The sequence below is a fragment of the Canis lupus genome, chromosome 13 (assembly GCF_003254725.2).
Source record: "Canis lupus dingo isolate Sandy chromosome 13, ASM325472v2, whole genome shotgun sequence".
Lineage (NCBI taxonomy): Eukaryota > Metazoa > Chordata > Mammalia > Carnivora > Canidae > Canis > Canis lupus.
Genome location: NC_064255.1, coordinates 42342496 through 42368296, shown reverse-complemented (window position 1 = coordinate 42368296; position 25801 = coordinate 42342496). Strand labels below are relative to the sequence as shown.

At 37.7% G+C, this 25801-nt stretch overlaps 1 long non-coding RNA gene across 1 annotated transcript in view; it reads right to left on the bottom strand.

The window, feature by feature from the left end:
- LOC112652243 (uncharacterized) overlaps positions 1 to 23636 on the bottom strand; it is an 85903-nt gene extending 62267 nt beyond the window's left edge. Inside the window, exon 1 of the long non-coding RNA XR_003131303.2 lies at positions 23572 to 23636. This is a non-coding gene — a long non-coding RNA (uncharacterized LOC112652243). The remainder of the gene's footprint in view (positions 1 to 23571) is intronic.
- Positions 23637 to 25801: the final 2165 nt, after the last annotated feature.

Genomic DNA, 25801 nt, shown 5'->3' with positions numbered 1-25801 from the left:
TCCAGGGTCTCTACAGGTAGGAAATGGCAGGAGTGTTAGGGAAGAGGTTGGCTGCCTCCCACCCTGGGATTCTCTGTCCGATGCCACCCAGGCTTGATTTTATCACAGGAGCTGGCAGGTGGGATCCAGGTGGGAAGGTCCCTCTGCAGGGGTCCCCAGGCTGAAGAAGCTATTCCCGGTTGTGTTGTTCTCAAGTCAAGTTTCCTAATTATCCCAGATCTTGGTAAAGTCTCTCTCTTTCTTTCTTTCTTTCTTTCTTTCTTTCTTTCTTTCTTTCTTTCTTTCTTTCTTTCTTCCTTCCTTCCTTCCTTCCTTCCTTCCTTCCTTCCTTCCTTCCTTTCCTTCCTTCCTTTCTTTCTTTCTTTCTTTCTTTCTTTCTTTCTTTCTTTCTTTTTTTTTTTTAAATCATGAGAGACACACAGAGAGAGAGAGAGAGAGAGGTAGAGACACAGGCAGAGGGAGAAGCAGGCTCCATGCAGGGAGCCCGATGTGGGATTTGACCTTGGGACCCTGGAATCATGCCCTGAGCCAAAGGCAGACACTCAACCACAGCCACCCAGGAGTCCCTTGTCATGAGATTTTTCAAAGTGAAATAAGTGATAATGCCTCTCCTTACCAATATAATCAAATAGTATAAAGTATATGGAATAAAACTTAATGTCTTTCCATCCACATTATTACATTAGTTCAATTAGGTATCCAGTGAGATTTTGCTATAGGTTGCACAAGATTAAAAGTTGAAGAGAGATGGCTCCTGCTCTAGGGGTGTATGCCCCTTAGATGGCATTATGAGAAAACAACAATGCATAAGAGAAAAAGGGAATGGTGACTTGCTGGAGATGTCAAAAAATACACAGAACTTGTAAGTGGAACTCAACTGCTAGAATAAACTTATGAAATCAGATAATGATTATTATTTTAAATAATAATAATGGCATTTATTTAAGATACTGTATGTTAGCTTGGTTAATCTACTCGGGCCGCTATAACACAATGCCGTAGGCTGGGTGGCTTAACCAACAGATATTTCTCTCTCACAATTCTGGAGGCTGAGATCAAGATCTAGAAATCCAAGATCAAGGCGCCAGCAGATTGGTGTTGGTGCAGGCCCTCTTCGTGGTCTGCAGGCAGCCACCTTCTTGCTATGTCTTGAATAGCAGAGAGAACAATCTTTATCTTTTTTTCTTATAAAACCACTAATCCCATTATGAGGACCCTCCTCTCATGACCTCATCTAACCATAATTACCTCCCCAAATCCCCTTCTCTAAATACACATTGGGGGTTAGTGCTTCAATAAGCGAATATGTGGAGTGGGGAGGACACAATCCAGTCTGCAGCACAGCTCTTGACAAACACGAGAAACGGAAGGTGTATATTACTTTCTTTAGAAAATGAATAAATGGAGACGTTACCCATCCTGAAACAAATCTCTACCTCATAATGTTCCTGTGAGGATGAAATCAAATCAGATGAAAGGGATAAAACTCTTAACATAAGCCTAGCTGTCAAAAATGGTTTGACCTTTTTTTTAATTACCTGCCAAAGAGTGAGCCAGGAATTTTTGATACATTATCTAGATTTTTCTTTTTTCAAAATAACTGTAAAGTGAGAGTAATCTTTTTTTTTTTTTTTTCACAGTGAAGAAATTGAGACTCAGAGAAGTATCTTTCCAAAATCATGCAGCAATTTAGGGCCTGAGTTAGGATTAGCATCATTGTCTGTCTGATTCCAAGGCCCAGGCTTTATATATTAAACCAAGATGTCACTTTTCTCTGTAGGCATTGGTGACTTGTATTTGCAGGCCTCTTACACTTTTAAAAATTATTGGGAAGAGGGAATATAATAAAATAGAGCAGAAACTGTCACTTTCAAAAAGTGATAATGCACGGTGTACATCAATTTGTCGGTGACCTTCAAGATTACCATGTGGCTGTAGCAGGACGTGGGAAAGGAAATAATGCACTCTGTGATTTGGAAGGTAATTGATTTCTTGTTGGATATACGATATTATTTACTATCAGGAAAACAAACTCTCAGATTTAATAAACAAGAAAAGTGACCCACTTCCCTAGAGAACATTATAGGATTAAATGAGCAAATGTTATGGAAAATGTTTATGGGATGGAAGGCGGTTGACTGGGTGAGAATTAAAAAAAAAAAAAAAAAGCTGTAAGGAATACTTAGGCCTAGGTAACTTTTTATTGTGCCTCATCTACTAAAGTAGACTACAAGATGAATGATATATTCTGGTTGAGGCTGGAGTTATAAAATGGAAAATTCCTTAAGGATCTAAATATAAGGGAAGTTTTCTTTCTATCATCCATGGGAGGTACTAGGAAGAAGGTTTGGGAGTCAAACACCATACTGGTTGTATACTATTGTTAAAATTCCTTAGTCACTCTTTGCTTTAGTTTTTTTTTTTTTTTCAATAAAATGAAAATAACAAAATTTACTTTATATTTTGTTTTACTGCTTAAATAAGATTTAAAAAATATCATTTGCAGACTGAGCTCTATTATATGAAACATAGCCTTTACTATTTATGCTGCTTAACCTGCTTCATTATGTGAGGGGCTTCCTTGGCTCTTTCAACAAGCACCTTGAAAAACATATTGCATTATGATTGAGATAGACTTAATCGAATCCATTCTAATCTTGGTCAAAAAGCTAAGCTCCTGGACAGGTTGAGACTTAGCAAGCAATAAACTTCAACATTTTGGGGGGAAAAGTCCCCATTGAGAATCTAATGAAAGCTGTATCTTCTGACTTTGCCAGATACGGGGGTGGGAGGGTGGAAGGGGTGTCAATGAGGATCATGAGCTAAGGTGACAGTAACAATTGGGCCTTCATTCATTTACTGTGACAGTCTCAGCAAGAGGCCAAAACAGAAAGGCACCAGCTCTCCAGGGTTTCATTTCCCCCCAGGGAATGATAATAGAAGAGGGTCAGGTGACAAGCAGCACAGGTGGGATAAATCTCCCCCTTGCTGAGGAGCACCGAACAAAGGCCCTGAGGGACCTGATGAGCCAAAAGATGGACAGGGGAAGAGTCAGCACCACAGAACACGGAGTCAGACTGGAGAAGAGTGCCTTAGGGCCCCCTGAGAAGGAGGCCTCGGAGTTGGAGAAATGTGGGCTAGAGATGCAAACATGCTTAGGAGCTTAGCTGGTGTTGGCAGGCCCAAGTCCTTGCCTGAAACTTTCCAGCCTGAAAAGCACTGGCAAAAAAATAAAAATAATAAAAATTAAAAAGTGAAAAAAAAATAGCACTGGCAGTGTGTCACTGGGCAGGGGTAGCCACTCGCCACCGCATCTGCTAGGTGATGCCCTGTCGTCGTTGCCCGGGGTAAGGCCTGCATGATCACACGTAGGATTTGGGCCAGGAGCCAGACTCCTTAATGCCTACAAACACTTTGAATATACTACATTCTCTTCCCTTGTGTTTATTATTATTATTTTTTTTAATTTTATTTATTTATTTATTTACGATAGTCACAGAGAGAGAGAGAGAGAGAGAGAGAGGCAGAGACACAAGCAGAGAGAGAAGCAGGCTCCATGCACCGGGAGCCCGACGTGGGATTCGATCTCCAGTCTCCAGGATCATGCCCTGAGCCAAAGGCAGGCGCCAAACCGCTGCGCCACCCAGGGATCCCCATCTTCCCTTGTGTTTAATGTAAAGAGACACAATATCTGAACAGCTTTTACCATAAATTATATCTTTTTCATCCCATGGAAAAGTTGATGCTCATTTTATCAAACAAATACAAACCAAAAAAAAAAAAAAAAAGAATTACTTTTCCATCTGCACAAAAATACATTTAAACACGAAAGATGTGGTTTCGTGTGTGTTAAACAACATTTTGCTGTGGTCATTTTTAGGCCAATATGCATGTCATCGCTGGCAAAACAAATAAATAAATAAATAAATAAATAAATAAAAGATGATGCTTATTTTTACATGCTGAAATTGCATACCCACAAAGATATGCAGTAGAAGTAATAGCTAATAATGAGAGCTATGCGTGGAACACCTATCATGTGTCTGGTATGGCCTGAAGTTTTTGTTCTGTGTAGTAAGAGTACCCATTCAGGTAGAATCAGAAAAGAACTTTATTTTTCCCAGTCTGCCTCATGTCTCTTCAAACCTAAACAGTACACTATTTCATCCCAGACATTTGGGTATAGAGGCAATTCTGGGCCTTCCCCCCGCCGCCTTAGATAATAAACTGGAAGTATCCAGAGCGGCTTAATCTCAGCACTGAATGTCATCGAAGCTGTACCCGTCTGCCAGGCTGAGGTTCCCTTAGACTGTGATGCCTCAAGAGGGGAAGAGGGCTGCATGGTCCTCTCTTACTCCTTCCCCCTTCCTAGCCAGTATCTTACAACCCCGGTACTGGAATGCAGGATGCAGAGAAGTCATAAATGAAGGAAAGGTCTAAATGAATTAGCACCAAATAATCTGGCCCTCATGTCCTTTAGCTACGGCACAGTCTCAATGCTAATCTTTTTTCTTTTTTCTTCTTTTTTTTTTTCAGTTAGAAGTTTTGACAGATCAATGCCTCCTCCCTGGCTGTCCATTTAAATCGCACACTCCACCCCTAAAAATGAATGTACATTCCTGTATGTGATCACACACACACACACACACACACATAAACACACACTAACGTACATAATGACCTAAAGCCCGCACCTTACTGCACCTTATGCAAGACATGAATTACTCCTGGCCGGAGTTAATTTGAAAAGGCCCCAGTGTGGTCCATGTGACACACAGAGCATATAGAGGACATAGGCACCTTTCTTCAGGGTCTGGAAGTGTAGCTGGCTCCTGGCAGGGCCCCTCTCCGCCTTCCCAGCACGCCTGCAGCTCCCAGCCTTCATATTTCTCAGGCACGGGACCAACTCAGAATGTGTTAGGGGACATTTAACACGAATCTCCTCTGTGTACTGACTTGAGTTGAAGGCAAAGTGCCCCTGTTCAATTCCTCCTGTTTGACACGGGCGAAAGACCACAGCCCACCAAGACCTTCTCCAGAGAAACTCCTCTGTCCTCTAACTGTGGTCTCCTTAAGGCCTCAGTGCGAGCTAGCAGTGGCTGGGCTCGCCCCACATCAGTGCGCTAGTTCATCACACTGGAATGTGCAGGGTGATGGACAATATTTGCTCTTTTCTCTGCTTCTGTTGCTTCAGATGCAAACGAGGGAGAGGGGGAAACTTTAGTTTTCAGCAAACAACAGATGAGTTTCCATTGCTTTCTAGGCCTGGTGATAGAATGCTTCTTTAAAAATCCCAATCTTAAAAATATAAATAAATAAATAATAAATAAATAAATAAATAAATAAATAAATAATAAAAATCCCAATCTTTTCTGTGATGCTTTACGTTGAATTTTAGTTGTAAGGCTTCTTTTGTTTTCAAACCAACCAACCAAAGTCATTTTTGGTAAGGTCTCTGTCATTCTATATGAAAAGGAAATAAAAACAAACAAACAAACAAAAACAACAACAACAACAACAAAAAACTAAGGGTCTTTGGGCAGATTTAACCTTCAAAGGAATTTTGCAGATTTTTAAATTTGCCTTCAGATATCTGTCTACATGAAGATTACAGGACTCTAGGACTCCATACCAAGATGTAACAATATCCTCTCCAGTAGAGGGGAAGCTGCATAATTGTCTCCAAACTACTTTCATTCTGAGAATTTTGGGCAAAGATTCATAGTTATTTCTGTATCATATATGGCACGACTAGCAGGGTTATATATATGTTATATATAATTATTAACATGCTTAAAGTTTTTGCTTTATAGTTTAAAGCCTACCATATCCTTTCTGTCCATCTGTTTTGAGAGTTGGCTTTCATTTTCTCTTGTATTTAGGGGAAAAAAAAAGGAAACTTTGAAATTCAACTTGTTCTTTGTGATTAGTTTCTAGAAATTATGTTGTGTAAAAGGGAACTTTATTGGCTCTATTTTATGATGAAAAAAAAAGACTCATTCAAAAAATAATAATAATTCCAGCTCTACTTCTGAAGTAACTAATATCCGTAACGGCAGTAGGTCAGGTAACTCATAAACCCATTGATGGAGTCTTTGATCAGTATTTATTGATGTATATGTAATGAGTCCCACGGAACCCCAGATGTCCAAATTATTATTTTTTTTATTTTTTCAGATCTCCAAATTAGATGTGCTGCCAAATATTACAGTTGGTCTATCTGAGTATCAAGTGCACTGATTTTGTTTCCAGCCTAGGTTTAGGTGGCTCTATCCATTAACTACTGATGTCTAACCGAATTTGCATCTTTAAACAACAAATGTTTATTATTTCTAAGTTGCCGCGGATCAGGAATTCAGGAGTGGCTTGAGCTGCATGCTTCTGTCTCAAGATCTCCCAAAAAGTTGTACTTGGGATGGTGTCCAGAGCTGTTGTTAGGGAAAGGCTTTACTAAGCCTGAAGCATCTGCTGCCGAGGTGGCCAGCTCATGTGGCTCCTGGAATAAAGCCTCTGTTCCTCTCCGGCTGTTGGCAGGAGCACTCAGATTCAAGAGGGAAAAGTGAAAATCATTTTGTCTCTTATGACTTAGCCTCAGAAGTCACGCCCGGTGATTTTTGCAGTATCTTAGTGGCTACGTGCGTTCGCCCTATTTCATGTGCTTGCATAAAAGGGACTATTTAAGGGAACGCGCAAAAGGATGAAAACCAGGAGGCAGGGATCATTGAGGGCCACTCTGGAGCCTGACCAGCACAGCCGGCCCTCAGACCCCCAAAGATAATGCACATTCTTTCCCGTGGGCAAACTGATTTATCCACTTTCATAGGCCACCAAAGTTCTGTCTCATTACAGAGTCAGATAAAAGTCTAGAAGGTCCTCATATGAATCAGGTCAGGTGCAGATGCAGCTCCTCAGGGTATTTTTTTTTCCTCTCTAAGTGCAGCTCCCAAATATATTCCTTTCAATCTGGAAACCTATGATCTAAAGAGACATGCTGTCCGCCTCGCCCCTCATAATGCAGTGCTGGAAGAGGTCACAGCTATAAGATATTTAGGTGACACGTTTTCAGGGGAATGCTGGGACATCTCCAAATTAAAAGACAGACTATGGCCTTTTATGTCTCCGGTTGCCAAGAAGAAAGTTCGATTCCCAGGGGCTTCTGAGAGTTTTGGAGACATTACATGTTCAGGAAAAATGTTCTGGGCCCTACAAAAGTGTACAAAGGGCCAACAGCCATGAGTGGAGCCTAGCAAGGGCGTTTGTTCTGCAGCAGCTCCAAGCTGTGATGCAAACAGCTCTGCCCCTTGCACCACTGAATTTGGCAAAGCCTTTGGTTTTCGTGGTTATTGGTGGTGAGGAAATATATTAGATGGACAATGACACGAGATTCATAGGAGAGTCATACCCAGGACACCTGGCTGCTGAAGCAAGTCCATTACATCTGCTGCAGAAAATTCAATGCTTTTTTTTTTTTTAAGATTTTATTTATTTATTTATTCATGAGAGACAGAGAGAGAGAGAGAGGCAGAGACACAGGCAGAGGGAGAAGTAGGCTCCCTGGGACGAGTCCGACGTGGGACTCAATCCGAGGACCCCAGGATCACGCCAGGCGCCAAAGGCAGACACTCAACCACTGAGCCCCCCAGGTGCCCAAATTCAAAGCTTTTGAAAGACAACGCCTGACATGCTATTGGATCTTGATAGAGACAGCATGTCCATCATGGGCATACGTGACCACACCCCCCCCAACTTTCATCATGAAATGAGATTTATCAGTCCTACAAAATCATAAGATGAGACACACTTAGTATTTTAGGTTTACATGATGAGTAAGTGAGGCCTCCTGCCAACATCCGGGTGAATGAAATTAGAATGGGCTCTTCATCCCCAGTCAAGTTTTCAGAAACTCTAGCCCCAAACGACAGCTCTGTTGCAACCTTGCTGAGCGACACTCTGAGCTAAACTATTCTTCATGGAGGCATGAACACTGATTAAAAGTGCTTAAACTAGTGAAGTAGTGGTTGAATAAGAAAGTATATTTTTAGCTATGGAATGAATAAGTCACAGGAACAAGAGGCACAGCACAGGGAACATGGTCGGTGATACTGCAACGGCGTTGCATGGTGACAGACGGTCGCTGCACTTGAGGTGAGCGCAGCATAACACACAGAGATGCTGAATTACCATGTTGTACACCTGGAGCTAATGCAACATTGTGTGTCCACTACACTCAGGGAAGGAATCAGTCAACTAGAAAAGCACATTTTTAAACTCCTCTCCCCGTACCAAGCTCTGCCTACGAGCTATATCTGCACATGACTAGTCCTGTTGTTCATATCACCCTCTCTTTTTCCACATAGTCTACTTTTCTTAGAAAATATCTGGGTTCTTAACTTGGAAAATGATATGTCACCGCTGATTCACTGGTAATAAAATCAGATGTGACTCTTTAGTCTAATTTTGTGGGATGCTAACCATTCTTTCGCCAACTATTTCTCCGTGTCGTTTATTCCCACAGCATATTGTGTACTTTTGTCTATATCATGGAAATAATTTGATTTTATAAATATGACAGTCATTGATTTCTTTTATCCGAGAAAATCATGAACACCTTTTGTGATTACAAAGCGATATGCTTGAACATACTTTGGAGAATGCTCAATAACATAATGAAAGAAATAATAGCCATTATCTCACTTCCCAAAGATAAACAGTGTATCATTTTATTTCCTTTTTTCAAAGATTTTTATATATGTGGCTACTGGAGAGATGGAAAGATTAGTACTATATAGTGAGTGATAAATGAGTCTAAGACACCGTAACTTAAATATCTCTAAATTTCCCCCATTTCAGGATTTCCCCTCCCTCTTTTAATTATCAAATCAAATAGCCAGAACTTCTATCCTACGTACCACAAACAACCCTTGATTTAGGATGATTCCCATGAGATTTTTTTTTCTTTGACCCTTTTACTTTACACCCCTTTTCTGCTCATGGGATTTTAACTAGCAGATTTCTTAAAATATTTCATAATGTCTTCACTGTGTGTTAATTTCCAATGAAGCTTTTGTTTTTCTTCAGTCAGTGATTAAGTATCTCATTCAGTTATACTTTTGGTTATGTCTTTTTGTTACTCATTTTTACTGATTGGTTTAACAAGTATTGAAAGTTTATTATGCGAGCCACTATGCAAAGCACTGTAATATAAAGGGGAAACAGAAAACAAAGTTCCTTTAATCGCTAAGTTAAAACCTAACTCTCTAAGATAAAGGGGCATAAGTGGCAGTTTGCCAGGATCAGTTCTTTGGCCTTCTTAAATACATTTGAATATCATATAACATAGCCTGGTAGTAATGCGGGCATGGGAACTTAATTACTCTGACATCTTGCTATAAGAAAGTGATTATCTAATTTGGATTCCTCACTTTTTCAAAAACAATTGAGTCTACAGTTCAAGGCAACAATTTGAAATGCATTAAATAATGTCCATGGGAAAAAAAAAATTTTGATATATTAACCTCCTGATCCAGAGTTCCACATGTGCTTGGAAAATATACTGCCATATAATTTAATTTTCTTTCTAAATAAACATTGAATCGGTCGGCTTGCTATGTGTCAGACATTCCTGCTTATTTCTTTAGGGCAATAGTCGTCTGTTCAATGGAGTTTGTATAGGCAAATCTAAATTATGGATTTATTCCTTTTCATTCTACATCTAGATTTATTTGTCTATTAAGATGTGAGAACAAGAAATCAAATAGTGAGGTTTTTCAGGGGATAATGACAAAAATGAGCACTGATACATTGTATTTTTCCACTTGAGGCTTTTATATATATACAACTTGTTTTAAATGGTAATTCATGAAACCGGTGGATTTAACCAAATTTAAACTCTGAAAGGAAGTTTGTTTTATCTCACCACTTTGAACATAAATTTTATATCACACACATCTCTAGTCTGATGTATTAGTGATTAAATACTTGTAACACAGAAAGTTAATGCCACATTAGTACTCTAAAATTTTGGTTATCAATCATAATTCACTACGACATTTATTTCCATTTTGCCTTTTTTCTTGGTGAATATTATTTAGGGTTCATATAGGAGAAATTGAATATTTTATTTATAACAATAGAAGCACAACCAGATGTGCAGGGGTAGAGATAATAATGGACTTTAGAATTTTCATGGAATGCAGCAGATGGCTATTTGGACCATCTAGATTTTATGTCCTGACACACATATAAGATGAAAAATTTAATAAACCAAGTGAAGAGTCTATGAATACAAACAATGGTGAATGTTTGCAGAAAATGCTATTTACTAGTGTTTTATATTTATCCAAGCAGTCTAATGCTTTCCCAGAACTATACCTAAATTGGATATAGCTAATTTTGCAAACATTTTAAAATGAATACCTGTCATTTACATCAGTGTGGATGGAACGGGAGGGTGTTATGCTGCATGAAATAAGTCAATCAAAGAAAGATAGTTATCCTGTGGTTTCACTCATATGTGGAATATAAGAAATAATGAAAGGGACCATAAGAAATGGGCTAATGGGATGAGCACTGGGTGTTATACTATATGTTGACAAATTGAATTTAAATAAAATATTTTTTAAAAATGTCATTTATCCTACATCTAAAGTTTGGATTTAATTAATATTTTAAATGGTAATGATATACTTTGTTGGGCTGAGCTTTAAGAGTCCCGTTAGATTGAATGCCAAATGAATATTTCATTTGACCCTATGATTCCAGGGTAATAATTGCTAAAGACCCTTTGTAATAACTGTAAATGAGTTTAGTTTAAAAAACTCCTTTTACCGACTGTTTAAAACGATGTGATACAGGAGTACCCAGTAAATTTGATACCATTGAAATATCCATGGGAATACCCATTACAAAACCAACCCCAATGCCTTTTAAAAATGAACATAGAAAAATCACATGATGGAAATATACATTTATTCATTTATTCTATAATTTGAAATATATTTATTCAACACATAGTATGTGACAGACATTGTGCTAAGTGCTGGAGATCAAAGGGTATGGAAAAGAAAATTAACCCCTGCCCTAAATAATTATATAGCTTACTCTGCGGAGAAAATCATTAATTATACAAACATGCTTATGAATATTTAAGTATATGCTGAGGTAAGTGCTCAGTATGAAAGATGGGTGATTCACTGCAACCTCATAACAAAGAAACTTCTCTAGATTTTGGAGTTTAGGAAAGGCTTCTTTAAAGTTTGTGATGCTTGAGCTGTTCTAGATGTTCTAGGAGTTCATTAGCAGGGACATAAACCCTATGGTGAAGGCCAGACTATTTGAAGAACTAGGGTGATAGGAACCCTGAGCATAAGGGGAAGAATGGTACATGATCAGTCAGCTAAGACAGGTAAAGCAGGGGCGCCTGGGGGGGCTCAGTTGGTTAAGCATCTGCCTTTGGCTCAGGTCATGATCTCGGGGTCCTGGGGTCAAGCACCATGTCGGGCTTCCTGCTCAGCGAGGAGCCTCCTTGTCCCTCTGCTTGCCCCTGACCTGTGCCCTCTCTCTCTCAAATAAATAAATAAAATATTAAAAAATAAAGAGGTAAAGCAGAGTCTAGAAAATGCAACTGAGGAGAGGAAAAGTCATGTGTAGACCCCGGAAGATTTTTTAAAATAACGATAGCAGGGGTAGCACATAATTTGAATTAATTTTTCTGCTTAACATTTCATTGTGATATAATCTATATATAGTAAAGTACACCCTTTTTTGGATGTACAATTCTTTGAATTTTGATTGTCGAATATAGTCATGTAAAAAGTGGCCTGGCATGCTTGCTAGAAATCCCACTGAGTTCTCTAGTACATGGTTTTCTGGTCTGAAAACTGGCTCACGTCTAGACACTGGACAAGAAATATAACTTCTTAACTGGGCAATTGCCCTTAGTTTCCTGGTCATTTATCCTTCATTTCTTTTGATGGAAAAGGCCAACTGGTACCCTTATTGGTTGGCCTGTGTGATAGCCCCTGGTATTAATCATTTCTGTGGGCCAGTTTCCCTTGATGTCAATCTGACCCTGAGATTAGTAAATGTTGTGTCTGCTTTGTTCTGCTTCTCAGGGTCCTATCATCTTTGCTGTGAACAGTAAACCCTGTCATGGAACAGCTGCTCTGACCTTCAGTTCTGACCTCAGACAGCCACTCATACCTAAATGTTTTAGTAAATGTCCACGCTCTTATCACCATCGCATTCTCTATGGTCTTGGTGAAAAGTAGAACATCTGAGCCTCACTGTGGAACATCATCTGCTGGGTCCTTGGGCCTTATATTGGACGTATACTCCAGTGTGCCCACCTCCTCAGAACTCCTGTTGCTGTCCCCTTGTCATTGTCTTTATGTTTGTTTGTTGATTTATTTATCTATCTTCCCTTTTCTCAAGTTTTTATTTAAATTCAAGTGAGCTAATAAACAGTGTATAGTTTCAGGTGTAAAGTCTAGTGATTCAACAATTCCATACAACACCCAGTGCTCATCACAATTGCTCTCCTTAACACCCATCACCTATTTAACCCATCCCCATATCCACCTCCCTCCATCAACCCTCAGTTTGTTCTCTCTAGTTAAGAGTCTGTTTTTAGGGACACCTGGGGGCTCAGCAGTTGAGCATCTGCCTTTGGCTCAGGGCGTGATCCTGGAGTGCTGGGATTGAGTCCCACATCGGGCTCCCTGTGTGGACCCTGCTTCTCCCTCTGCCTGTGTCTTTGCCTCTCTCTCTGTCTCTAATGAGTAAATAAATCAATCTTTTTTTTTTTTTTTTTAAAGAGTCTGTTTCTGGTTTGTCTCTGTTTTTCTTTCCCCCCCTACGTTCATCTGCTTTCTTAAATTCCACATATGAGTGGAATCATATTATATTTATCTTTCTCTGATTTATTTCACTTAGCATAATACACTCTACCTCCATCCATGTCATTGCAAATGACAAGATTTCATTCTTTTTAATGGCTGAGTAATATTCTAGCCTATATCTATATCTATCTATATCTATACTATATCACCCTTTCTTTATCCATTCATCAGTCCATGGTATTTGGGCCCTTTCCATAATTTTCCTATTGTTGTTATGCTGCTATAAATATTGGAATATATGTATCCCTTTGAATCAGTATGTTTGTATCATTTATTTATTATTTATTTTTTAAAATTTTATTTTAAGTGGGCTCCATGCCCAAAGTAGGCTCAGCTCAAACTTACAACTCTGAGATCTAGAGTCACATGCTCTACCAACTGAGCCAGTCAGGCCCAGTATTTTTGTATCCTTTGGGGAAATACCTAGAAATGCAATTGCTGGGTTCTAGGGTAGTTTTATTTTTATTTTTATTTTTTTACTTTTTTTAAATTTTTATATATATTTTTATTTTTTATTTTTTGAGGAAACTCCATACTGTTTTCTACAGAGGCTGCCCTGGTTTTCATTCCTACCAACAATGTAAGACAATTACCCTTTCGCTGCATACTTGGCAACACCTGTTATTTCCTATGTCATTAGTTTTAGTCATTTTGACTGGTGTAAGGGGATATCTCATTGTGTGTGTTTTTTTTTTTTAATTTAAATTCAATTAGCCAACATAGAGTATATCATTAGTTTCAGTTGTAGCATTTAGTAATTCATCAGTTGCATACAATACCCAGTGCTCATCACATCATGTTCCCTTCTTAATGCTCCTTATCCATGTCCCCCATCCCCTTTATCACCTCCCTTCCAGCAACCTTCAGTTTATTTCCTATAGTTAAGAGTGTCTCACTGTTTATCTCCCTTTCTGATTTCTTCCCAGTTTTTTGATTGGATTATTGGTTTCTTGAGTGTTGAGTTGGGTAAGTTCTTTATAGATCTTGGATACTAGTCCTTTATCTCATATGTCATTTGCAAATATTTTCTCCCATTCTGTCGATTGCCTTTAGTTCTGTTGACTGTTTCCTTTGCTGTACAAAAGTTTCTTTTCTTATCTTGATGTAGTCCCAATAGTTCATTTTTGCTTTTGTTTCCCTTGCCTTTGGAGATGAGCCTAGCAAGAAGTTGCTGTGACCGAGGTCAAAGAGGTTGCTGCCTGTGTTCTACTCTAGGATTTTGATGGATTCCTGTCTCACATTTGAGTCTTTCATCCATTTTGAATTTATTTTTGTGAATGGTATAAGATAATGGTCCAGTTTCATTCTTTTCCATGTTGCTGTCCATTGTCCCAACACCACTTGTTGAAGAGACTGTCTTTTTTTCCATTGGGTATTCTTTCTTGCTTTGTCAAAATCAGTTGAACCATATGATCCTCTCAATAGATGTAGAGAAAGCAACTGACAAAGTACATGCATTTATGATAAAAATCCTCAACACAGTAGGGATAGAGGAAACATATGTCAATAATAATAAAGGCCATATATGAAAGAACCACAGCCAGTATCATCCTCAATGGACAAAACCTGAGAGCTTTTCCTATATGATTGGGAACAATACAGGGATGTCCACTTCAACCACTCTTATTTAACATAGTACTGGAAGTCCTGGCTTTAGCAATTGGACAACAAAAAGAAATAAAATGTATCCAAATCATCATGAAAGAGGTCAAACTGTCACTATTTGCAGACAACATGATAGTCTATATAGAAAACCCAAACGACTTCACCAAAAAATTTTGAGGACTGATACACAAATTCAGTAAAGTTGCAGTATACAAAATCAGCATAGAGACATCTGTTAAATTTCTATACATCAATGATGAAGCAGGAGAAAGAGAAATCAAATAATTTATTCCCTTCATAATTGCAACAAAAACCATAAGGTACCTGAGGAAAAAACCTAACCAAATCGGTAAAAGGCCTGTACTCTGAAAACTATAAACACTTATGATAGAAACTGAAGATGACAAAAGAAATGGAAAACCATTCCATGATCATGGACTGGAAGGGTAAATATTGTTAAAATGTCTATACTACATAAAGCAATCTACACATTTAATACAATTTCTATCAAAATGCAACCAACATTTTTCACAGAGCCAGAACAAATCTTAAACGTGTATGGAGTCACAAAAGACTCCAAATAGCTATAGCAATCTTGAAAAAGGCAAACAAGCTGTAGTGACTCTTAATGACAGAGAACAAGCTGAGGGTTTATGGGGAAAGGTGGTTGGGAATGGGCTGGATGGGTGATGGGTGTTAAAGAAGGCGCGTCTTGTTATGGGCACTGGGTGTTGTATGTAAGTGATGAATCACTGAATTCTACTCCAGGCATCAATTTTGCCCTATATGTTAACTAATACAAGTTAAATTAAAAAATAATAAAAATCAGTCCATCAATAGAAAAGCAAAGCTGGAGGCATTACAGTTGCAGACTTCAAGTTACAAAGCTGTAGTGATCAAGGCAATATGGTCCAGGCACAAAAACTGGCACATAGATCAATGGAAGAGAGGATAAAACTCAGAAATGAACCTGGGACCTTTTTTGGATATGTTTGTCCAGTATCTGCTATAGGAATTCTGATATTTCATTTTTTGCTCAATGAAGTCATTTCTTTTTCATGTTTTAGGAGCCATTCCTGAAGCTATTGTAAAGCATCTGATTCTAAACTGTATCTCAATTGAATGTTCTCAAATCAATAAACTCTCCTATATCCAAACTTAAGATTCTGTCCCTTTGTTCAAAATTTTTGGAATCTATTTGCTCCTATTCTTTCCCAGTTCCTTAGAATACATTCTGGCCAAGTTATCAGCTCTTCTAAGATGTAATCTCTTTTCCTCCCCTATCAGGTTCATGACCTTAACTCGTTTATGCTGTGAATTAACCCTACTTATATGCCACTGTCTAGGAGAGACATATTCTATGGAGGACACGTGTTTCCATACAGGTGAGAGGCCTCTGCACTGTCTTCAAGAGAATTGGGGTGCTGGCTCTTAACAGGAAGGAGTAGATCACTTCAGCATGGTCAAAGGGTTAAAAGAGATCTGGGAAGTTAAAATGTTTGATAAAATTTACCAGATGTCCCATCCCCAAATATGGCAGGGTCCTCCATTCCACATGTAAGGTGGTGAAGCAGGATTGGGAATGATGGAAAAGCAATTTGCTATGCAGGCATGGAAAAATGTTTCTCAAACCAATAAGGAAGTCTGGAACACATAAGGCCCATCAGAGTTGTCCAACTTTGAGCCAGAATGACTGGACCATTATACCTCTGCCATCAGCCATTGATTATAAGCTGCCCCAAGAAAGGTGTTCTTTTGGACAGAACAGCTCTTTGCAGCTGAGTCAAGCCTGAAGATGATGATATGGTGTCTGCTGTCATGTGAGGCATGAAGTTAATACTTGTAGTAGGAGAAGATAGTAGGTGCAGTTTTATATCTTTTACACAGATTGGTTACTACAAAATACAGATTTAATAATCTGGAAGTCACATCCATAGAAAATACGTAAATTGAAGCATAAAAAAGAGGAAAAACAAAAACAAATGCATGAGAAGAAATAAAGGCACGTTGAAAATGCAACTGGAATGTAACTGGAGTACCAGAAGAAAAGGAGACATTAGAGGAAGTGCAATATTTACAGTTATAATATCTGAGAGTTTTCCAAATCATTCCAAACTACAGATTCAGGAAGTTTAGCAAAACCCACAAGAAACAATTGCGAAGAAAAGAAAACAAATGAAAACAAAACACATCAAGTATACTTTGGTCAAACTACTGAAGAACAAGGCAAAGTGGAATCTTCAAAGGAACCATGAAGCGGGGGGGGGGGGGGGACAATATATTTTGAGAGCAAAAATAAAAAGAATAAATGCTGAGTTTCACCAGAAACAATGAGAGCCAGAAAATGTGGAATGCATTATTAAATTGTAGAAAGAATATTACTGCCAACCCAGAATTTTATAGGCATTAAATCTATCATTTCACAATGAAAGTAAAACAAAGACATTTTCAAATAAATGAAACTGAGAGTGTTAGTTGTCCTTGCACTGCAAGGAAAAATCCCCTGCAGATGAATTTCGAATCTAAATTATTATACATAAAAATTGTGGAAGAAACATATGAGGACATATTATTGGCCATGAAGAAGTCAAAGATTTGTTTTTAAAAATTATTAATTAGGCTATAGTAAAATAAGAGCTTATGTTCTTAATTTCTTATCAAAAGATAACAAGATAACAGAAAGGAAGTAAAAAGGCAAGCTATAAAGTAAAAGACATATGTACTAACACATCTGATGAAGGTCACACACTCACATATATATTTAATAGCTGCTAATCAATACCGAAGAGACTAAAAAACCTAATTGAAAAAGCAAAAGTCTTAATCAGGCACCTCTTAAAAGATGGATATCCAAATGACTGATAAATATATAAAAAGGTACTCAACTTTATTGGTTACAAGAAAATGCAAATTAAAAGCAATACCACTTGTTTGCAAAATGTGGAGTCATTGCACTATCACGCTGGTGGGAATTTAAACCTTTATTACTATTTTGGATATTTGTATCTGCAGGCATCTACTGATGCTAAACATATGTGTACCCTATGAACTTGGAATTCTACTCCAAGGATTATATTCCACAAAATTGATACATATGGTCTCCAAATTCATGTACCTGCATTTTTATCACAGTGCTCCCTACAATAGTGAAAAATTGGGTACTACCCAAATAATCATCAAAGTTAGAATGGATAAATGGTGGCATTTTCGCATAATATAATACTACCCATGAATTAAAATGAAAGAACTAATATTAAATGCACCCAATATGATGGACTCTAACAAACAGCATAGGTAACAAAACTAGCCAGACACACACAAAAAATACGTACTGTGTGATTCTATTCATATAACGTGCAAATCAGGTATGATAAATATCATTACTTATAAGTGGAGGGTGGATAATAGCTGAATGAGGGCTTCTTGCATGCTGAGATTTTTGGCTTTTGGTTGTGGTCACAGAGCATGTTCCATTTGTGAAATTAATTATGCCTATATTTATGATTTTTGCACTGCTCAGTGGTGTATTTCAATAAAAAATTCAAAGAGAACAGAGAATCTAGAATAACTGTGATTATGTAAAAATTATTAGATACAGGTTCTTGAGCTAGAATATAAAAAGAAGCGTTTAAAAAATATATGTGCACTCACAAAAATCGTAGAAAAAAATGTAAATGTTATATGTGGATTATACATTATAAGTGATTCTTAAATTATTTTTGCTCACGTTTTTAAATTAAAAGTTCCGTGGTCTTTGACATAAGCAAGCTTTTATTCTTTAATAAGGACAGAATCATTTTAAAATTTCAGTTAAACAGAGATAATTGTTAGGGTGTTGGTAAAAGTATCTTGTGTCAAATCGTGGCTACTTTACTACAAAATTTCTATTTGCTAAAAAGAACTCTTATGGTTGTTTCTTGTTATTGTTATTTCAATTATTTTATTGTGATTAGTTGGTAGAAAGACACACAAAAGGCCCATATCGTAGTGCAGTCACTGATTTCAGAACCTAATAAGGTTGGTATTTTTAACATCTGCCTTGGTCTTTCTATCAGCCCAGGCTGTGTGCCTGACACACCAAGACCAGTCTCTCTTCATTTAATCTCCCTGCTAGGCTTTTCCTTCTGCCTCTGAAGTTATGCTTTATTGCCTCAAGTTCTACATCAAGATTCTCGAAGTGTTTCATCTTCCCTCCATCATAGTCATTGCCTCCACTTTAGCTGCCACACTAGAACGGTTCTATAACCCTATTATCAGGATGCCTGGGGGGCTCAGCGGTTGAGCCTCTGCCTTGGGCTCAGGGCATAACCCCTGAGGTCCCAGGATTGAGTCCTGCATTGGGCTCCCCCGCAGGGAGCCTGCTTCTCCCTCTGCCCGTGTCTCTGCCTCTCTGTGTCTCTCATTAGTAAATAAAAACTTAAAAAAAAACTATTATCTTTCCTTCTAAATTACTTACATAGATTGCATGAACTACATACATGCATGTGCTCACGAACACACACATCTAAAAGAAAAAGCAAAATATAAAATGAAATCACACTCATAGTATTAGCTCTCAACTTTTTTTTTTTTTTTTAGAGTTGTATTTATTTATTCCTGAGAGACACACACACAGAGGCAGAGACACAGGCAGAGGGAGAAGCAGGTACCTCACAGTGAGCCCGATGCAGGACTTGATTCCAGGACCCCAGGATCATGCCCTGAGCCCAAGGCAGAGGCTCAACTGCTGAGTCACCCAGGGGTCCCTAGCTTTCAACTTTTGAAGCCGATAGCCACAATGCCTCAGTTTGCACCCCGACTCTAACACTTGTTAGCTGTGTCACCTTAGGTATGATACAACTCATCTGCTCTTCATGTGCTTGTGAATCAGAAATAAAGAAAGTAACTTATGAAATTATGTTCTTATGAGGACAGCAGGATGTGATTTATGTAAAGTCATTGAAACAGGGTTTAGTACATCCAAAGCATCATAATGGTTTGTTTTCATGCTATTATTAATATAATTTGTATTGTGATTTTTATTTATTATTATTATTTTTTAATAGAGAGGGAGAGACGTTGGTGGTGGAGGGAGGCAGAGAGAGAGAGAGAATCCTAGTCAGGCTCCACCCTCAGTGCAGAGCTGGATCTCACAACTCGGGGGACATGACCTGAGCCAAAATCACAAGTCCAGGGCTTAACCAACTGAGCCACCCAGACACCCCTCTCCCAACTCGCTTTCTATTTGTTTTTTTTTTCATAGTTAAGAATATACCAAATAGTTTACCTGTATCCTTATTTCAAACTTAGGAGTTATTTCAGAATTTTTTCAAGTCATTAAGTAGCTTTTCATTCATTACAATTTTCTTTCGAGGTGACATAATTGCCTTATTTTTCTTTTGGTTAGATATCTAGGTCTTTATTTCTTTTTTGCAAATTTACATAATCCTGAAATTATCATGTTTGTGCAAAAATGTTTATCTGCATTTGGGAGTACTTCTTCAAGGTGGATTAAAATAAATGGATTACTAAGTGAAAAAGTAAGACAATTAAAAGCATTTATGTCATGCGTAAAATAAAAAAAAACATACTGGACATGTGTTTGTATAGAAAATAGTGCCATCTTGTACAGAAAAAAATGCCATCTACTATTACTTTCTGCAATAATGACAATTTTCTATAATCAGCTATGTCCAATATAAAGACTATGAGCCATGTGTGGCTATCGAATTCTTAAATGGGGCTAGTATGACCAAGAAACTGAATTTATGTGATTATGTGACTGGGTGTGATTAGTGGCTATGGGCAACACAGTGTCCATACTTCTGCAACTTCCATCCAAGTCACTCGTAGCATTGACAAAAACTCCCTGTTCTTGCTTGGTAACACTCCTCTGACGTGTGATAATGTTGCACTAATAATCACAATTTTCATTATTCCTGTATTTTTAAAATAGCTTACCACATTTTTATGAATACCTAACAATATGATGCTTAGTTTTGCTCATTTATGATCTTCAGGAAATAATCATCTTTATCCACCTTTCTCTTTATTTTTTCTGGTTTATACACCATATCTAAGATTTATCCATGTTGTCCTACGTAGTAGTTTGTTCATTCCCAGAGCTTATAGTATTCCATCTTGTGAGTTTACCACAATTTCTCTATTATACAGTTAAAAAGCATTTAGTCTAAGTTATTTACTGTTAGGCTGTGAGGAATTATGTGCATTTCTCATGGTGCATATTTTTTTTAGTTCTAGCAGGATATAAGACTAAGGAATGAAACTGTTGGGTCATAATATAGCCATGTATTCAAATTTTCTGTATCATTTTAAATTGTATTTCAAAACAATTATACCAGTTAATATTTCCACCCAAACACTTATCTGCGTTCTTTATGTTCCACGCTATTATCAACACTTTGTTCTGCGGGTCTATTAAAATTCAATTTGCCAACATACAGTACATCTTTAATTTCAGATGTAGTTCTCAATAATTCATCAGTTGCATAGAACTCCTAGTGCTCATCACAATCACTTACCCTCCTTAATGCCCCTCACTGACTTTCCCCAACTCCCATCCACTTCCCCTTCAGCCACTCTCAGTTTTCCAGAGTTAAGAGTCTCTCATGATTTGCCTTCCTCTCTGATTTTTTCCCCATTCAGTTTTGCAGGCCTTTTTCATTTCAAATAGAAGTAGTATTATTAGAGGGATACCTGGGGGGCTCAGTGGTTGAGCACCTGCCTTCGGCTCAGGGGTGACCCTGGAGTCCTGGGATCGAGTCCCACGTCAGGCTCCCTGCATGGAGCCTGCTTCTCTCTCTGCCTGTGTCTCTGCCTCTCTCTGTGTGTCTCTCATGAATAAATAAATAAAATCTTTAAAAAAGTAGTAGTATAGGTACAGATTGTAGTCCTAATTGCATATTTGATTATTAATGAGGTTGGCTATCTCTTCATGTTATTAGTCATTACTATTTTCTTTTTTGCCCTATGTTTGTTCATGCCTTTTATTTATTTTTTCTATTTGTTTGATAATTGCATAGATACATATGAATTCCTTATGTGTTTTTAGTTTAATAGAATGATATACTTTATAGATAATTTTCCTAATTTGTAGTCTGTATGTCAAATAATTCATGGTATCTTCTGACAAATTCAAAATTGAAAAATGACACCTCTCAATCTTTCCCTTTTTTATTTTTTTTATTTTTTTTATTTTTAATTTTTTTAAATTTTTGTTTTCAATCTTTCCTTTGATTGTGATTGTATCTTGGGTCTTGCCTAAGAAATCATTCCATATCTATGGACTATGTACCTATAATCCTCTCAATTGTTTATGTATTCAAAAATTTTCATTTTCATATTAAATCTTTAGCTAATTTTAAATTCATTTTCTGTAAGTATTGCAGTAAGAATCCAATTTCATATGCCCCAGAGAACTCAACTGTCTCATAACTATGCCCTGCTTTTTCCAGTGGTTTATAATGGTGCTTCTTTTAAAACAAATTTTCACATATAAATGAATCTGTTTTGGCTCTCTTTTCTGTCCACGGTTTAATTTTTCTAGTTTTATGCAACCATTACAGTTTTAATCACAATAACTTTAGAATGGATTTTGATAGCTGTGAAGGAAAAATTATCACCTCACTTTCTTCTCTTGTAGTTTCTTGCCTTTCTGTCATTTGCTCTACTACCTAACTTTTATAAGTATGTGTCAAGTTATCTAATTATTACTACTAAGATTTTGGAAGGGTGTTCTGCATGTTTCCTATTTTGATATTAACATTAGTAAGTAGAGAAATCTAAAGCCATGCATGTCTAGATATAAATTAAAAGGAGTTTGAAGGGGCAGCTGGGTGGCATGGTCAGTTAAGTGTCTGGATCTTGGTTTCAGCTCAGGTTGTGACCTCAGAATCCTGAGATCTAGCCTCATCAGGCTTTATGCTCAGTGCAGAGTCTGCTTAAGGCCTTTTCGCCCTCTCCCTCTGGCCCTCACCCCCTGCTCACATTCTCTTTTTCTAAATTAAATAAATAAATCTTTAATAAAAGGAGTTTGAAGATTTGTATAGTAATCATATATTTCCCCTGTTGTCCCACTATTGATTTTTTCACTATAAAAAAATCAATCTCTTGAAAGTTCATATATAAATGTGAAATCTCTAAATTCATTTCTAATTATTCTCATGAGTTAGGAACTTAGAATGAAGAGCTACTATACTAAAGGTAAAAACAACAACAACAACAACAACAACAAAAACAAAACAACAACAACAAAAAAACCAACAACAATAAAAAAAACATTTTCCCAAAGTTGGAACTCCACAGTAGTTTCTGAAATCATCTGTTAAATACTAAGTTCAGTGACAACTGAGGAATATATACAGTATTCCTTACTAAAATCTTTAGAGAGCTACCTTCTCATCTTGTGTAAGTTCATTTCCTGGGGACATCATCGTGTCTTTGCCATGTTTTTTGTATAACAATAATATTAGCAGAGAACATAACTGAACACATACAAAATACCAAGAGCATGATTTTGTTTAATTTTCATTTGAGCCATCATAACCAATAGATGATGACTCAGAAACTCAAAGGTGTCAATTACATTCCTCCTTAGTCACCAGTCCCACTAGTAAGTGAGAAAATTTGCATTTAAACCTAAATTTATTTGGCAGAAAGGTGAAAAATGTGGTTAAATTAAGAGCTGAAAAAAAAGTATGCGAAAAAAAAAAAGTATGTGGATGTGGCATCTCAGCTTTGGTTGAATAATCATGGCTCCTCCCACCGCCATCCAGTATATCCACATTCTAATCCTCAGAAAGTGTTATGGTTATATTAAAGATCCTGAGATGGTGAGGTTATTCTATATTATCTGCATGGGCTTGATATAATCATAATGGTCCTTATTTAAGAGAGACAGATCAGAGAGGTAGTAGGAAATGGAATGACCAGAGAAGGAGGTTGAACTGTTGCAAGTGACAGGTCATAAGCCAAGACACTTGGCCTCCAGGGGCATCTAGAAGTTGGCCTCTACAGGCTTCTAGAAAACCATCTAGAGGTTGGAAAGGACAAGGAAACAGATTCTTACCTTAGAGCCCCCAGCCAGAAATAGTCATGCTGACGCCAATTTTCAACTTCAGACCCTCAGAACTGTAAGATAAAAATGGGTTGATTTTTTAAAGCCATTGAGTTTATGGTATTTTGTGACATTAACAATAGCGAACGAGTGCAGTTTGCTTTACTTAAGTAAACACAGCATGAATAGTACATCAGTGACTAGCTCTAGATGAGGCAGAAACATTTTCATTTCCTGAACTAATATGTAAGAAGGTTTCCTAATGAACACCTGTTACTAAGAAGATGTCTCCTTTGGGAAATGTATACAGTGGACTTTAAATATCATCAAGCCTTTCCAGATGAAGTCTTTCTCCTTGGTTGGTTCTCATTTCAAAAACATTTGTGTTTTTTTCCTTCACAGCCTATTGAGCTTTGTCATGCTGGAGACTTCCTGCAGCTTTCCTGCCACTGCAACAAAATGATAGGAGTATCAGCACCAGTGGGAGCCAAGGCTTCAAAAACCTATTTAAGCCATTACATGGACACCCCGCAAATCTACACAGGAATACAAATCTGTCAGCCTTGGTCACTATGAAGCCAGTAAACTGAAGTCTTATTTACATACTCTCTATCATCAGACCTTCTGTAACAAAAACAGTTCATGGCCATTCTGCAGAGGTTAGATACTTCTGAGGTGTTTCTATTATTTTATGGAGTCAGTCCTTAATTGGAAATGGAATTATGAAAGATAGGTCAGGTGGAGTAAGATAGGCAAGGTGTTGTGGGTTTGTAGCTATCAGTGCAAGACATCCCTCATTGTCTCTGTGGTCTCTCTTGGGTGACTCCCAGGGTTCATACTGCAGGGGAGAGCTCGTTGTTAGCACATACAAAATTTATAGATCATTCTTCAAGACTCTGCCGGGGAAGTTCCATCATTCTCATCTCTGTAACTTTAGGCAAAGTTTGCATTCTAGTGTCAATAACCAATTCCAGCAGTGTGTCAGGAGAAGTTCCAGAAATGCTTGCCAGGAAGTTAATTCCTAACACACGGGGGAGTGCTTCCATGTTAATAAATTCTCCTCCATCCAGCTTCGTAGTCTATATTTTTACCCTGGTTCAAAGCCACATGATCCACATTATATATGTTCATTCAGTTCCTGCCTAAATATATAAATAGATTTTATATGTGTGTGTGTGTGTGTGTGTGTGTGTGTGTGTATATATATATATATATATATATATATATATAGTGACTAGGTCTTGCAATTATTTCAGAACAACTACTATTTTCTCCTGGAACACAGACTAAATTCTTCCTCTCTGACTGACTGTCTAGAAGCAAGGAGGAGAGCAAGCGGAACAAGCTTCAGAGGAGGACTAGCATCATCTTGCAAAGCTGCCTAAGGTGGTACCTTTGCTGGTTCCACATGTAAGTTGAGGTTGTAATCACCTAACAAGGATGAGGGATCTTCTCTGTTTCAATAAGCTCAAAAGAAACTGTGGTTTTAAGATTTTTGTGGATCATCCAAACCAGTTTCTCCATTCCAAAGTTCAGGTTTCCAATCAAGACTTGGACTACTGCATAAGAAATCTGTTAATGGTGCAAAATAAGTCTCCTCTGCAGTTTGCCACATTTAGAATGAAATCCTGGGACAAATTTTCGGCACAATTCTACTAGAGTTGCAAGACATGAGAATTACCCTGGAGGCCTTCTGAGTGATACGGGTTCATATTTAACTGACCTGAGCCTATCTTTTTTTTTCCTCCAAGTCTTCTAAAGTAGTTAACAAAAGTCAGCCAATTTCACACATCTTTAAATAACATCCCAAGGCTTTCATTATCTCAAGGCCCAAAGCCTTATCAGCTTTATCTTCCATATCTGCCTCATTGCATATCAACACCTAGGTAAGTTTTAGTCATTGTGATGCTAGCATATGCAGGTATTATCACCATTTGCTTCCCATCAGAAAAGGGGGTCCTGGCTTCTGTTAAGTTTTTTAGTCCCCAAATCCTATCCTAGCATCCTAGAGATCCATTTCCAGGGCTACTTCCAGTGCCAACAGTTTTAGCTTGACTTTTCTGCACTATTTACCACCTGCCTTTGAAAAAGCAACTTAAGGAGGGAAACCCAACATAAGGTCACTATTGAAAGCAACTGGAGCTGTTGTTCCTCCTGGGACTGTAGTGAAGCCTAGAGAATGACTCAGAATTACTCAACAATGAATTGGCTTAGGGGGACATTTATTCTTTGCCTACTGTCC